Below are 17,500 nucleotides of genomic sequence, written 5' to 3'. Positions count from 1 at the left end.
ACAAAACAAACACCAGCAAATTGTACAAAACACTCAACAGCATCACACTATCCAACACTAACACTACACGCTCTCACGCAGCAATAATCACAACAACAGATAATCTACCCTCAAACAGACAACAAGCAAACGCACTCATACGTCATTTTGCACAGACGAGCCATCTTACATCTCACCCTGACGACCGACGCACCATTCGACGTAAGAAAGACTTTCCCACAGACTCAGACTATACACCCTTCATAGACAGTCAGACAAAACTCATAATGCATAGTCTCAAGCACTCATCTGCCTGTGGCCCTGATAACATAAGCAACATCCACCTAAAACACATTGGACCACAAGGTATACACGCACTCACAAACATTGCAAACTACAGCTATTCACACAACACTATACCCGACATCTGGAAGCATGGTAAAATAATCACCATCCCAAAACCGAACAAAGACCCAACAATCCCATCATCGCACCGCCCAATCACACTTCTCTGCACCCCCTCTAAAGTCATTGAACGCCTAATACTTAAACTTGTCACACCATATATTCCCCTTGCTGACTCACAACACGGTTTTAGGCCACTACACTCCACAAACACTCTTCTGACAAACCTCACACAAAGAATTTTTGATGGCATCAATTCAGATAGGCCCCACCACAGAACACTTCTTATAACATTGGACATTAGTAAAGCTTTTGATGCTATCCCCCGCCACAACCTAACAAATAAAATATATAACACAGACATGCACAATAACACCAAAAGATGGCTGGCCAATTATCTGGCAGGCAGGAATGCTCATGTGTCATATAATGGCCAATCATCGCACATCAGAAACATTAAGAACGGAGTACCGCAGGGCTCAGTTCTATCCCCCACATTATTTAATCTATACATGCATGACTTACCCACGCCAGACACCTCAGAAATACAAATCTCTTCTTACGCAGACGACATAACAATCACATGCACACATCGTAACACAGACAAAGCTGCAGAAATAATCCAGCCTTACCTTGACACACTCAACACATGGTTCATCACAAACAGACTCAAAATAGCTCCAACCAAATCTACAGCAACACTTCTCACCAACTGGACAAAAGAACACAAATACATACCTCATCTCTACATCAACAACACTCTAATACCACACACAAACACACCGAAAATTCTTGGTGTAACATACGATACATCCATGTCTTTCAAACAACACCTCACAAACATAAAAAACAAATGCACACCTAGACTTAACGCACTTAAGTCAATCACTGGAACAACATTTGGACAAAACAAAGAAACTAATATAACAATATACAAACAATGTATACGCTCAGTGATGAATTATGCGAGTCCTGCATGGGCTCCTAATCTCAGTGAGACACACCACAACACCCTTCAAATCATACAAAACAAAGCCCTAAAAACAATTACAGGCTGCACAAATACATCACCTACAGACCATTTACACCATGAAACAAAAGTCCTCAAAGTCAAGGAACACCTCGACATGAGAGGCACACAAACACTTGCTGCAGCCACCACAAACACATCACACCCATTACACTACATAGCAGAACACCCACACACACCAAGAAACATTAAAACTACACCCAAAGACCTTTATTACACAAAGATACTCTCTTCTCTTCCTCCACAACCACCAAATACCAGCCTCCGGAAACATATTCATAATCATATCACTCACCGCTCCATTAACACACTGAAAGACAACACACTGCTGCATGCCAGACCCCCTGATATCCACCCTTCTGAATCCTCTCTCCCACGTAAGGACAGAGTCCACTTGGCCAGACTGCGATGCGGTCACCACCCAGCACTTCTAAGCTACCAGAGGAGGCTGGACGACCGTGTTGTGAACAGCTGCCCAGGATGTAACACTTCACCCCATACCATACAACACATAATGGAAGACTGCATTATACACAATCATGCACGCAAACAACACAACATACACTCTATAAAGGATTTGTGGGAAAACCCAGTCTCGGCTGTGGCCTTCCTTGGGGAGACGGGACTGCTCGGACAGACAGTCTAGGGAACGACAACAACAACAACAACAAACGTATGTACATGTAAATATCGCTTTACATTTGGTGATGAAAGAATCTAATGTTTCTAGATAAGTGACTTTTATTATTATGGTGTATTAATTATTTAAATTAGATATATAGTGAATGACTGTGATGTGTACGGGTGTGCGGGTGTGGGAGGCTGGACTTAATTTAGTGATACTGACCTCTGGTTTGCAAGGAAGCTTCAAGGTTCACGACACACGAACTTGAGTTCTAGAATAGACTATATAACGTTGAACTGACTGAACTTGACTCTTGTGTTAACTTCTTAAGAGTATACTAGAAGACTGACTTTTCTCTGTTGATGGCCAGAAGGAAACCTCTGAATGATATAGGCTCCTCCTACAACTGATTATGATTGGCTCCAAATCTTTCTGTATAAAAAGAAATTGGCCAATGGGAACACATTCCTTTTCGTAAACATCTTATCACTTGTAAATTACAGAAATGCAACTTCGGCAACACAACACATAGCTCGAGAATGTTTTTATGGCTCGAAAGGGCCCAGGGTACGATGCGTCATGCCCAGCGCGCGATGCGATGACGAAAACTAGTATCGACTAGTATCACTGTCTAGTATCAACTAGTGGTGGTGTCGTCAAACCAATCACCACAAAGCCCCCCTCCGAAGAAGCGTTTGTCCCCATACGCCACGACAAATGTCACAGCCTTTAACGACCCAGCACACACAACACAAAACAAGACTGAAGGAGGGAAAAAACAAAACTCTTGGGGCCTCGAACTCAGAGAGGATAGAAGTCCACAAAGTGGAAATCAACCGGCCATGGGAACGATGGGCCCAGAGTGGAAAAAAAACCTCCGACAAAAAAATATATATAATTATCTTCAAGACAAAATGTATATATAAAAGTACGTATATTATTTTTTTTTTTTTTTTTTTTTTTTTTTTTTAATGCAGGTTAAAGTCTTCTCATTTCGATAGCATGGAAGATGCACTCCCGGGGCTACAAAGACAGGGCCTCAGGTGGAGTCCAAGTATCCTTGAAGCGACAGAGACAGGGCCTCGGGTGTAGTCCAAGTATCCTGAGGCGACAGCGAAAGGGCCTCGTCCCAGGCCTAGGCCAACGTAGAATAGGAGGGGTTTTACACGGTCTAACGGTTCGTCGAACGCGGTTCGACAGACACGTGTTTAAAGTGATGCGTGAACGTGTGAACGGGGTATTTGGTTGTCGAACACGTTGGCTAAACCCCAAATACCTCGTTCACACGTTCACACATCACTTTAAACACGTGTCTGTCGAACCGTGTAAAACCCCTCTAGCGTGGGTGCTTTTCCACAAACCGGACGACTCGCGTCAAGGGTGATGACTAGTCCGCTGCAGAGTTGTCTCAGCACGTGGCCAAATCCTATGGGACCGGTTCGCTGCGTATCTGCAAAACAGTCTCAGAAGCAACACAATCGTCCAAATAATCGTTGTGGAAACAACGGTATGTAATTTGTCTGTGAAGAATTTGTAATTTGTATGTAATTTGTATGTAATTTGTCTGTGAAGAATAATATCGCGGTGTACAGGCCTCAAGTCCAATAATGTCACTCCCAACACCCTAGTCATTTCGCAAAAACAGATTTGTTGCAATCAACTAGCATACTCATCCCATGTAACAGGTTAACGGTGTCCATAAGATTTCAATCGCGGCGGTGTGAGCGAAGGTTTGAATCAGATGGTCCTTTGCATATCATTTCATATGTTTCTTGTTAATATTGTTCTCGAAATAGAATAATTAATTTTGTGTAATGCTTACAATATTTGATCAGAGGTATGGCGTTCAAATAACACGCGGAAATTGTATCATGTGTCAATGGATGAACGGCACTTTAACATGAGACAAATAGTCTAGGCAAACCTTCTCTTGGGTTTGGCAACAGCAAGACGTAGACCTTGATCCAATTTATTTAAGTTAAACCATGGTCTCGAAACGTAGAAAGAATCCAAATTATGACACGGTATAACGTAATGACATATGCAGAAAATCACTGGTGTAATAATGACATAAGTTGATCACTCACGGTCACGACTGACATATGCAGAAATTAAGATAATCTGTTTATTCCGATTTTATGTAATATGGATATAGCTCTTCAATGTTTACTAATAGGTTCCTGTATTAATCCTGTAAGGCGAATTGAAAATGATGTTAGACAAACAGTGCACCGCTTCACACTTTCGTTTACATCGGAATTCATACAGGTGAACAAGCAAACTACATACATACATATACCAAGGCTTTTTCCCCCTTTCAAGGGAGGTAGCCAAAAAGGGAAAGGCATAAAAAACACTCCCACCCATTTCATCCCTAAATACACTCCACACCCCTCCCACCCTCCCTCTCATCTGAGCACCTCCTGGATGACGGGTCATCCCTGCACCTTGCCCACCAAGTATCCCACTTGGATCGTGAGAGGCGGGAAGAAAGGGACGGGGAGTGGGACTAGGCATCCTTCTCCCTGTAGCCCCACGGGGCATATATCCTAAAAACAAAAAAACACGCAAACTACTTAAGTTAAACATTACATTTCATCCATAGCCGAAGAGAAGACAGGCAATGTGCAAGAAGAAACTCATTCTTTTGGATACAATAAATTTGCACTATTAGCACCATCCAATAAATAAATATTCTCATATCTGGAACCTTATTTTATTTCCGCGAAAGCACCGCTTAATATTCTCACTTTTAATGGGAGCTCAATTTTCCATTCTTTTATATGAGTCCAATTAACTATTTATATATATATATATATATATATATATATATATATATATATATATATATATAAATATATATATATACATATACACATATATCATATGTTCATATTTATACACTATACTGACATGCATACGTGTATTGCTGACCGTAACTGCCGTTGTTGCATAGAAATCAGTTACCTACGGTTGTCAGAAGACACAAACAATTTAATTGGCCACTAACATGTGTTCAAGATGTTTTTGTATCACGCGCGCTCCTGTCTCATATAATTTCCTTAATTTAAACAGGAACTGTAACTGTCCAGCTTGAGGGAATGTCTGTCTCATTAGATGTTGAAATATAGAAAACCGGAATGTAACGGAGAACTCAAATTTTTGTATAATCGCGCAAATCTCAATTACAGGAAAAACTTATTTGTCCTCCTTATTTATTCACGGGGCTTTAATTTACCGAGGATTTAACGTCAACCTCGTTCAATTCTTAACACGCGAAAATTCCTCTCACAAATGGAGTTATAAAATTGTGCTTGTATTTTTTCTTTTAACATGTTCGATGTTTATGTACTGCGATTTAAATATTCCACGGCATGAATTAAATCGTGGGATTTTTATATATCGAAAAATTATTTAATTTTTACTATTTTATTCACACGAAGGGCTTTCTCTATTTAGGGAATGTTTCTTCCTCATTAAATTGTATAACGTATAATTACTTTTGACGAGGGAAGTGTTTCAACCTCAAATCCTCGTTTACCAAGGAATCATTGTATTTCACACCGTTTTTTGTTTGAGATCTCATAAACCAAGGGAATTGTTCATCCTTGAAACATGTACAACCGCGCATACCTCAGGTACAGGATTGTGTAATTTCCACAATTTTAGATATTTTTCTGGCTCCTTTCACGACAATCGCGCATATACATATTTTTTTCATTCCATTTCTAGCAGGAATATCATTGCAACAAGGAAAAGGTGTAACCTTGTATAGACAACCGCGTATACCCTTTTTTCATCTTATTTTTCTGGCGAGACTTACTATTTCAAGGAAGGTATAACCTTGGACACGACCGCGCATACCCTTTTAAAAATAATTTCATAGCGGGACTGTCAATTTTTTGTAGCTCCTTTTTTCCTAGGAAAAGGTATAACCTGAGACATCGTCTTTTCGTAGCTCCTTTTTTTCTAGGAAAAGGTAACCTGACACATCGTTTCACAAAAATAAGTTTCCAAAACATTTTCCGATTCTTTTTCCAATTTTAGATCGCGACACGTTTTTTAAACCGAGGTAATTTTCTGCCTCTATTCGTTTTCAAACCGAGGTAATTTTTTCCTCTATTCGTTTTCAAACCGTGGTAATTTTCTTCCTCTTTGTACTTTTCAAACAGAGGTGATTTTCTTCCTCTATATATTTTTCAAACCAGAGGGAACTGACTTCCTCCGTGATTTCATAATTCTCGTTTAATGCCATTGAACCTTAGCCTCAATGGTTTATGTTTTTTGCCCGCTAATACATTCAGTAGCTATTAATAAATTCATAGCCCGCTAATTAATACATTCAGTAGAGAGGGACTCGACATCCTCACTTGTTTCTTATTTCTACCCGCAAAGATCTTTCCATAATTTCTGTCGGTTTATTTCGGTAATTTTCGAAGGTTTCTTTCGATATTTTTCATAGACTGATTCCGATATTGCCGCTCATAAAACGTAAGGGTATAGATATCCTCATATGTTTCAATGTTGCCCGGTTATAATAGATATCCTCGTAGGTTTCATTCAATGTTGCCCGTTTATAATAGATTTGGTTTCATTCAATATTGCCCGTTTATGATAGATATGGTTTCATTCAATATTGCCCCTTTATAAAATCGATATCTTTATAGGTTTCATTCAATATTGCCCGTTTATAATTTTCGAAACATTGAGGGAATCACCAAAAAATCGTACGTAAAATTTGTTGAACACTTTTTTGGGGGAGTACGCCAGGTATGCGATTTTTCTTCATGTCACTAATCACACTTTTTTAATTATATCACATATTTCACAAATATCTCATACATGCTCATAAATATCTCATGCTCATAAATAATGTCCTCTTCTCCCGAGTGTATTGTTTAGCAATGTATTTGTGGTTAATGGATACAGGTAACTTTAATCGTTAATGTATACAGGGAATTTAATCGTTAATGTATACAGGGAATTTACTCATAAATGTATACAGGGAATTTAATCATTAATATATACAGGGAACTTGATCGTTAATGTATACAGGGAACTTTAATCCCACCGCTGCCATCAATGTCGTGCTCCTTGTTTACGAATAATTATAAGTAAGTTTAAGTAGTAAGTGGTAGCTGTGGATAAGATGAATAGATCAACAAGGAACACGAACAAACGTACGTACATGTAAATATCACTTTACATTTGGTGGTGAATGAGACTTTTGTTTCCTAAATAAGTGACTTTTATTATCATGGTATATTATTCATTTAAATTAAGTATATAGTGAATGACTGTGATGTGTACGGGTGTGCGGGTGTGGGAGGCTGGACTTAATTTAGTGATACTGACCTCTGATTTGCGAGGAAGCTTCAAGGTTCACGACACACGAACTTGAGTCTAGAATAGACTATTTAACGTTAAACTGACTGAACTTGACTTTGGAGCCAATCATAATTAGTTGTAGGAGGAGCCAATATCATTCAGAGGTTTCCTTCTGGCCATCAACAGAGAAAAGTCAGTCTTCTAGGATACTCTTAAGAAGTTAACACATAGTCAAGTTCACTCAGTTTAACGTTAAATAGTCTATTCTAGACTCAAGTTCGTATTATAGTTTTTATTATATTATACTCTTTGGGGAAGAGGGGAATGTCTGTTGAGGAAGGAAGGGAGAGGACGGAAGACAGAGGTGAGTGGAGAATGGTTGTATATGGATGATGTTGTGACTGCATGAGGAGGAATGGGCGGGGGGGTGGGGGGTGGGGTAGTATGTGTGAGTAAATTTTGACGCAGCCCGAAGGGATTTCTCCCCGTCCTCTCCTTATATGCAAAGGGGGACGGAGAGGGGGGGTCGCCGATTAAATGAAGCGGCCTTGCTGTGGATGTACTGTGTCTTGCGACACTGCTTCTGACCCAGGGCGGTGGGCAGGGTGCAGGGATGACCCGTCATCCAGGAGGTGCTCAGATGAGGTGCTCAGATGAGAGGAAGGGTGGGAGGGGTGTGGAGTGTATTTAGGGATGAAATGGGTGGGAGTGTTTTTATGCCTTTCCCTTTTTGGCTACCTCCCTTGGAAGGGGGAAAAAGCCTTGGTATATGTATGTATGTATTTTCTACTTATGTTTGTTTCTGGAATGTATCGGGAGCGAAGAACAGGCTGGAGGGGAAACATTCACCGTAATTTGTATTTCGTTGTGTACGACGGAAATTTGTTTTTTGGTGTGTGTTTTGTGTTGCAATTTCTTTGACCTGTGGCAGTGCATGCTTCGCGGGACATTTGTTTCACGTGGTGCGTTATAGGTTATCGGATGCATTGTTGTGCGTCAGTGACGATTCTAGGACTATGAAAGTGGGAGGGCCAGCTGAAAAACTGGGTGGGCCACGGGCCTCCCAGTCAACAACAACCCCCCCCCCCCCAGAATCGCCACTGCGTGTGACGCCGTTATGGGGTCGGTAGCGCAGTAGTATTTACCAAGGTGTATATATATATATATATATATATATATATATATATATATAATATATATATATATATATATATATATATATATATATACATATATATATATATATATATATATATATATATATATATATATATTTAACAACCACAATGCACTTTAATTCTAAGCCATCAACATCGGGCAACCCAATGGAGGCCAAAAACAGAAATTGAAATGTGATACTACCCAGGACTCGAACTCAGCTATCACATGACTCGGCAGTACCACATTTCAATTTCTGGTTGTGGCCTCCATTGGGTCTCCCGATGTTGATGGCTTAGAATTAAAGTGCATTGTGATTGTTAAAATGTATCTCTGATCACTGGGACCCATTCAGTGTTGTACATATATACATACACACACACACACACACACACATATATATATATATATATATATATGTATATATATATATATATATATATATATATATGCAATAAAACACTAGGAGCGTGTGTTCACAAATGCGTAAGTAACCACTAGGAAAAGTAAACTAACGAAGCAAACTGCATTCAATTAATTTTCTTTCTGTTATGTTTTTTTGTATGTGATGACTTTAGCGTTATCCCAGTAAACTGGGTGTTTAAAACTGATCATGTGGTTGAATATACCGCTAGATTGGTTTTCCTCTCTAACGTATTTCTTGTGTTGATTGATTCGTGTTTTGAGTGTTTTAGCAGTCTGACCAACATAAAACTGATTACATGATTTACAAGGTATTTTGTACACACACCCTTTATCACTATTGACAGAATTATTTATGAGCAATTGTCTTACAGTGTTCTTATTTTTAAAAACTACATTAATGTTAAAATTACGTAAAATATTTGGAATGTTTTGCAGGTTCTCTTGGTACGGTAGAATTAGCAAGTTATTAATATTGAAATGTTTGTTCATATATACACTATTATTCCTCACTCCCTGATAGCGTAAAGCTATCTGTTTTTTCTTCGATGCTCCTCAGGGCCCTACGCATTTGCAGCCCAGAGTACATCGATGATGATATAAGATGTATTTACGACATTGGTACTAAGCTGCAATACCCCACACATGTTCTTGACACAGCTTACAATCGTGCTAAAAGGACATTTTATAACCTTAGGTCAACTCAAACTTTCAATATGAGGTTTGATCAAATCTAGTAAGGGAATAAATGTTAATCTCCATCAAGGTTTGTACAAATTAGATAGTTATATTTCTCATGAAATTTCAAAGTTATTTAAATTATAATATAAATTATGAGCAGTTGTCCCATCCTTGTTGGTTACCAGGACGGTTCAAACGTCCGTCACGTGTACTTCTTCCACTACCTCTCCGAGTGCCCTTTTCACTAGGTCTCACTCAGTCATATATTCTGTACCTTGTTTCTTCATTTTATAATTCCTTCTTTGTATCTGCACTGAAGATGTAATTATACGAAAGCGCTCTGCTTCGTTAGTTTACTTTTCCTAGTGGTTACTTACACACACACACACACACACACACACACACACACACACACACACACACACACACACACACACACACACACACACACACACACACACACATATATATATATATATATATATATATATATATAAATATATATATATATATATATATATATATATATATATATAATTTAAAAATAGGATATGCAAAAAAACTGGGGGGCCAACCTGGGCCCCCCCAGAATCGCCACTGTTGTACGTCCCAGCGTGTAGCGTGTAGATTTTTTCAATCTTCAATAGATTTTCTTATTTATTTTATTGTAAGCTCTTAGCGTGTTTATCTTATGGATGTGTTATACATTATGTGTTTTATTTTTTATTTTTGATATGTTCTACTTGTGTTTGTTGCTGGAATGTAACGGTTACTGAGGTTACCTGTTTCAGTGTGACAGGGAGACATCCTATATATTGATTTCTATTGCTATCACTGTATCACCCTGAAGACGAACCCCGGACGGGGTTCGAAACGTCGGAATAAATTGGCAAACGACGAGTCCAGCGTATACTTTCTTCCATATATATATATATATATATATATATATATATATATATATATGTATGTATATATATATGTATATATATACATGTATATCTATATGTATATATATATATGTATATATATATATATACTGTATATATATATATACTGTATATATATATATATATATATATACTGTATATATATATATATATATATACATATATATATATATATACTGTCTATATATATATATGTATATATATATATATGTATATATATATATATATATATATATATCGATAATTTTTATGACAGTTGCATGCGGGGCTCGAATATAACACACACACACACACACACACACACACACACACACACACACACACACACACACACACACACATATATATATATATATATATATATATATATATATATATATATATATATATATATATATATATATATATATACTGTATATATACACATAGCCTACATATGTATAACTTACCTTTACCGAATATCAGAACGACGGACCCACGGACTATGTTCTACAGTTCATAGACTCCTTACTTTTGTCTCAACTCAAATGAAGCACGTCTACATTCAGTAGCTTCCCCGGCATCAAAGAATGTAGAAGTTAAGATCATGACCTTCGGACTGGTGCAGTGGCTCTTCCGAACAAGTTCAATAGATGGCGCCAACTGTTGCTCTGTGACTTATGTTTGTTTACTTATGATTGCCCGGAATGTTTTTTTTTTTTTCGAGAGGAGTGGGTGATATTGAAAATGATGAAATAATGGCTGGAAAAATCCTGTTCTAAAAGTAAATATATGAAATGTTAAATAGGAGGAACTTTACAAACTGTGAAAAAAGATAGGAACATGTATAGGTGTGCTGTTACAAAGGCATTACTCCTTGAACCTGAACCTGAAGAAACCCAACTAATAGCTGTGCTTTGAATTTCATGCCGAGATGATTACAGGCGTACACAGTCTTTTATTTAGTATGTTTGCATTTTGGGGAAAATATGTAAAAAATATATTTTTGTCATTTGTGAGTAACTGTTCTTTTACTTTGCAAAGGTGATACTAGCAAGACTTCAATAAAGGACTTGTTTATAGAAATGGTACTCATTTTATTTTATTTTATTTATTTATTTATTTATCTATTTATTTATTTATTTATTTATTTATTTATCTATCTATCTATCTATCTATCATGGATCATCCATGTATTCCGCCCACTGTCCTGGGGTCAGAAGCAATGTAGCAAAACACAGTACATCCACAGCAAGGCCGCTTCACTTAATCGGCGACCTCTACTCTCCGTCCCCCCATGTAAGAAAAGATAAGATGGGGAGAAATCCCTTGGGGCTGCATCAAAATATCATTCACACATAAGCATCCCCTATGCCTCCACTCCCACCCCTCCCTTCCTTGCATAACAGTATCATCTATACACAACTACTCTCCATTCATCCCTATCACATGCCCTCTCCTTTCCTTGTTCAACAGATCCCCTCTCTTGCCCAATGCCCCCTTCACCCCATCCATCCATCTCATCCCCTCAAGTTCACTCCCCCCACCTCTGCCTTCCACATCTCTTTTACTAACTTCCTCCACTCATTATTTCCATGTGTCCATATCATCCTTATACTCTTTCATCAGTACTATCTCTCATCTCCTTTTCCACTCTCGCTCTCCTCCTCACCTCCTCATTTCTCACACTATCCAACCTAGTAACCCTTACCATACTTCTCAGACATTCCATGTCAAACACATTCAAACTTTTGCTCTCTGCCTCTCTTAAATTCCAAATTTCTGCCCCCATACAAAGCCATCGGCACAATCACCCCCTTCATTCAATCTCCTCTTAGCATCCATTCTCAGATGCCTATTTATCATAGAGACAAAAAAGGAGAGCATATATACTCGTAAAATGGGGGAGGAGTATGACAGAAAATATTGAAAGTAGTTAAAATATATTTTGGAAGGAAATTAAGAGAGGAAGGGGATGCGAATCATGCAGAAAGGAAACTGTAAATGGTGCAGATGAGGAGATGATAACCGAGGAGTAGATGGAAGAGGGAAGATGGGTAGAATATTTTAAGGAGCTGCTAAATGTGGAGGAGGATAGGGAGTTGTGGTAGCAGTGGAAAACACTAAGAAAATGACAGTGATGGGAAAGAAAAATGGAGGAGAAATAAGAAAAAGTGATGTGCAAATAATTATAAAGATTATGAGATCAGGTAAGGCACCTGGGTTAGATGGGTGTCATGCGGAGTGTTTGTAGAAGCGAGGTACAGTAATAGTGGGCTGGCAGGTATGGTTGTTTAATGTGTGTCTAAAGGAAGGTAGAGTGCTGGAGGATCTTAGTCCTCCAGTGCATAACATTGGAGGAGGATGAAGTCCTCCAAAGGATTGGCATTGCCCATGGTACTATGGACACACTCAACCAGAGTATATGATATTTTAGATATCCATGCAGGAGGACTAAGATCTGAATGTTCAAGTCACATGTGCTTCCTGTCCTGCTATACGGTTGTAAGACATGGACATTGAATGCTGACTTGAGGAGGTGTCTCGATGTCTTTGATACCAAGTGTCTTCAGAGAATCATGGGATATCGCTAGAAAGACTTCTTATCAAAGCAGAGACTGTACCGTGAGACTCATTCATGGCTAGTTACCAGCATAATTTGTGAACGTCATCTCTGGTTATATGGGTATGTGGCACGTTTCCCTAATGTTTACCCCACTCGTTGAATTGTCTCCACGCTAGACAACCCTCAACGGAGGAGACAAAGGGGACGCCCACAGGATTCATGGCAGGGGCAAGTTGAACCTTTCGAGAATTGTTTGGAGTGGGAAGGGTGGCTACATGGATGCTTGCTCCCAATTTCGCACTGAGGTGAAGTCGTAGAATAGAATATTTATAGTCTTTGTAAATTAAATGATATGGAATTTCTATAATCGAAACATATTTACAACACAATTAATTTATTAATTCCATAGCCCGATATGTGCAACTTATTTTCTGGTAAGATTGGCATTTTTTTTTAAGTGTGTAACAACAATCTCTTATTGCGTGGAATCCTATTTCTGTTCATCATTTCGCTGCATTCTATGTCTTACATCTATACCCTGCACCTAAACTATGAAGTACCAAATGAAAATGGCAACATCAATTATATTGATTGTATAATGATTCTGATGCACAAAACCAATTTGTAGCTCTGAAAAGTGTGGGCAAGCAGTAAGTCCTTTATCGACAATTTTTGGTGTCACTACATTGTGCACTGTTTATTTTCTTTGGTTCTTATTAATCTCCGCTGGACAGGATCTAATCTCGGTAGAACTTATCCAATGGTGTTAATTGTCTACGATCCTGATTTGGATTCTTCTGAGACTTCTCTGTCCAACCAGAGTCAAGTCTTAAACCCTGTTAGCACCGGTGGTTTAAATTACAATGTAAGTCATTGGAGACGTTCACATACAACCGCGTATTTTTCCCTTGATTATGTGGTTCCGCCGCGGTTTCCTCGCGGTTCAAACCGCTAGTGTCAACATTAAACTACTTGAAGAATCTGACGAGGCTCGACATATACAGTGTGAAAACCCTCACAGAAGACCATAAGCTGGAAATTTAGATGAAAGAACTGGAGAACATCAGCTTGGATACCGCAGGATTAACCGAGGTTCAAAAGAAGAAGAAAAAAAAAATCGTGTAGCTCGCATTTTACAATAGAGATAAAAAGAAGAAAAGATCAATTAAAGATGGATTCTTGATTAGCCGAGAGACTTGGTAATGTATATAAATTTAGTAGTGTGCCAGACAGGGTAATAACTTGGAATGAAACCAGGCTATGTAAAACGTACACTCTAAAAATAACTCAGTTTAAAGTACCAGCTTCTTACAGTTCAGACGACGAAATTGAGTCCTGCGATAATGTAAGTCAGGTAATTGTGTGATAAGGAGTGTCACTGGCTGGCATCGCCCGGATATCGAACCCAAGCCCTCCCACTGTCTGGGCAGACTTGCTTACCGATTACACCGCGAATGCCCCTAGCGACCACTTGTACATCTTCCTTTTCCTAGGTCTCCGCCAGTCCGGGATTGTGCACCGCTTCAAGATCCTACTCACTGCGCCATGTGTGATAGGGAGCGTTACTGAAAAGTTGGCACCGCCCAGAAATTGAACACAGGACCTCTCACTGCACGGGTAGGCGTGCTTACTGATTACACCACGGTCGCCTCTAATGACTAATCGCACAGTAATGGACCAAGAAAAAAGAAAACTGCGTTGGTAGTCGATAAATTCAATGTTACATGGCAGTGAGTTTGTTATTAGGAAGTTTGGAATAGGTTTGAAAAATGGCAGGGGTGAGATGCTAGTTTATCTCATAGAGAACTACAACATGATAATAAACACACTATTCCAAAAGCGTTTAGGTTATTAGTGGTATTGGAAAAGTCATAATGTAACAAAAAAATCAAAATATATTTCATATTATGAGATAATGAGAGCAAGAGCGTTGGTATGGTTACTGTTGTAAGTCTATCATCTATCTATATACCAGGGGTCTCCTCCCTCTCAATAAGGGAAGTTGGTGGTCAAGATACACACTCACTCCCACCTATTCAACTCTCATTAATCCACCACCCATTGTTCCCTTTATTCCTCGTGGATGAAGGGTCACTCCTGGCTTCAGCCCGCTGCCTGGGTCAGAAACAATGCAGCAAGGCACAACACATCTGTATCAGGGCCGCTTCATCTACACGGCGATCCTTCCTATTTGTCCCCTCATGCAAAAAACAGAGAAGACAGGGAAAAATAATTTCGGGCTGCGCCAAAATGTCTATACACAACCATTCTCCACTCATACCTTTCCCCTCCTTCTCCCTTCCCTGCTCAACAGACATTCTCCTCTTTCTCAAAGCCCTTTTGACCCTATCTATCCCTCTCGTTTTTGGTCGTCCCCTCAAGTTCGCTCCATCCACCTCTGCTTTCCACACTCTTTTAACTAATCTTTCTTCACTCATTCTTTCAATGTGACCAAACCATCCCAATAATATTTGATCAGCCATATATTTTGTAAGTAAAGTAAACATAGGTAGTGCCCTCATAGAATGGTAGATTGCACAACTAGATTATTTTTCAGAGCTGAAAGAAATAAACTAGTCTTCGATAAGAAAATGAGCCTTGCGAATACAAAAGGTAATAAGATGGATTTCAGTTGGAAATTCAAATCAAACTTGAATTCCTAAGAAATTATTAGGTCATTATGGAATCAGCTGAGAAGGTAGGGAATACAAAAACATTAAAGAAAATAAATACTTTGAAATAACTGATGATCCAGTGAAAAGGAAGACTTTGCAATGAGTGCAGGGAAGGAAATGGAGAGTTCCTAAGAAATTATTAGGTCATTATGGAATCAGCTGAGAAGGTAGGAAATACAAAAAAACATTAAAGAAAATGAATACTTTGAAATAATTGATGATCCAGTGAAAAGGAAGACTTTGCAAGGAATGCAGGGAAGGAAATGGAGAGGTTAACGTCGGGAATAACGTTGAAAGATGGCAAACTGGGTAAGAGAGCAAACTGGAGCGAATGATACTGTGGAGATATTAAAGGGGCTGGGTAGGTCATGTAGCTAGAAAAGATAAGAAAAGATAAGGAGAGATTAAATGTGTTACTGACTGGATGCCGCGAAATGGGAATTTTGAACAAGGTAGACCAGATAGAAGGTAGAGAGACAAAATACAGAGGTTGACGCAGTCGTGTGACTTGGAAGAAGTTCGAAGAAGGATTGGTTCATCATCTTGGCCTGTTTCCACAGGGTACCTTTTGGCGTCGACTTTTTCTTAATATAATTTGTTGCTAAAATTCACCGATGTATTTTGATGTACTAATGAATTCGTTCAATATATTTTATCGATGAAAAGCATCGGGAACTCAGAAATGACGGCGATATCGTCGCCTCGATCTGTCTGTTTTTTCTGTTGACTCAGGCTTGGTGATTGTGTTCATGCGAGACATGGTGTCTGGACAACAAAGTGTCTCGGTCGATTGTGGCCTTTTTCAGAGTCGAGTCTACCACTCATTTGAATAGAAATACCTGTCTTTAGCCAGAAAAAAACCTGACACCCATTAATATGAGAAAGAACAACCTAGTAAGCTTGATTTGTTTACGGTTAAAACCAGATTATCTTAATCATTCTAAGAGGGTTAGAAATAGTCTCGAACTACTACTGACGCATGAGCCGAAACTATGACCTCAGAAGCTTAGGTTTTTAGGGGAAGTCTGTTATCATTCTGCAATGTCAGCAAGTGGAATCGTGGGAGGTTGACCGAGTCAAATCCCTGAGCTTTCGCTTGAGAAGTGAGGGAGGGAGGGCAAGGGGAATTCCCAGATTATTCACTCCACCCCATTTAGTAGTATTTTACGAAGCAAATGGAAACATCGTGGTGGCATTCTTATCCACCGCCACAGGTAGATATTCACTGCCACATGGGTTGCACAAAGTTGAATAAAATAGAGGGATAATGGCCATAGGTGCAGAAGGGTGTTTCACTCACTGTTTAAAAAATCAATGTCTATCAACTACGTAACCATATAGAGGATTCCGAGTGTTATGAATATTAATTCGATCTATGTTCACGGTCTGGGTTACTCGAGTGTGTTTGAAGAGTCGAGGAGCCTGTGACAGTTGCTGTTTCCCCTTTCTTACAATGAAATTAACCACCGAATGAAATCGCCTGGCCCCAAACCCAGTGCAGTATCTAAAGCACGTCACTAAAGTGAAGGTATCAAGACAGTCTCCCCACCGCCCGCTTAGATGATAGTCTCTCAGCTGAGGGGCAGGGTTTGCTATCAGTCAGAGTAATATCAACAGAATACGCTTCGCTAGCGAATTGGTTTAAATCGATGTAAACCTAACTCCTTCAGTACGCTGGTGTTCTCTAACCGCCTTTAGAGTGCG

General features: G+C 39.0%; 1 protein-coding gene across 3 annotated transcripts in view; it reads right to left on the bottom strand.

The window, feature by feature from the left end:
- LOC143019739 (thiopurine S-methyltransferase-like) overlaps positions 1-17,500 on the bottom strand; it is an 83,081-nt gene that overhangs the window by 17,181 nt on the left and 48,400 nt on the right. The window contains exon 1 of one of the 3 annotated variants that reach the window (XM_076175707.1): positions 11,026-11,200. The exons of 1 other annotated variant lie outside the window; for it this stretch is intronic. The gene's annotated coding sequence lies outside the window, so the exon portion shown is untranslated. Of the gene's footprint in view, positions 1-2,261; positions 2,398-11,025; positions 11,201-17,500 lie in introns of those variants that run through there. One more of the 3 variants, XM_076175708.1, reaches the window with a different exon arrangement.

The sequence above is a fragment of the Oratosquilla oratoria genome, chromosome 38 (genome assembly GCF_046742065.1).
Source record: "Oratosquilla oratoria isolate Oo_2021 chromosome 38, ASM4674206v1, whole genome shotgun sequence".
Classification (NCBI taxonomy): domain Eukaryota; kingdom Metazoa; phylum Arthropoda; class Malacostraca; order Stomatopoda; family Squillidae; genus Oratosquilla; species Oratosquilla oratoria.
This window is presented reverse-complemented; position numbering and strand designations above follow the sequence as displayed.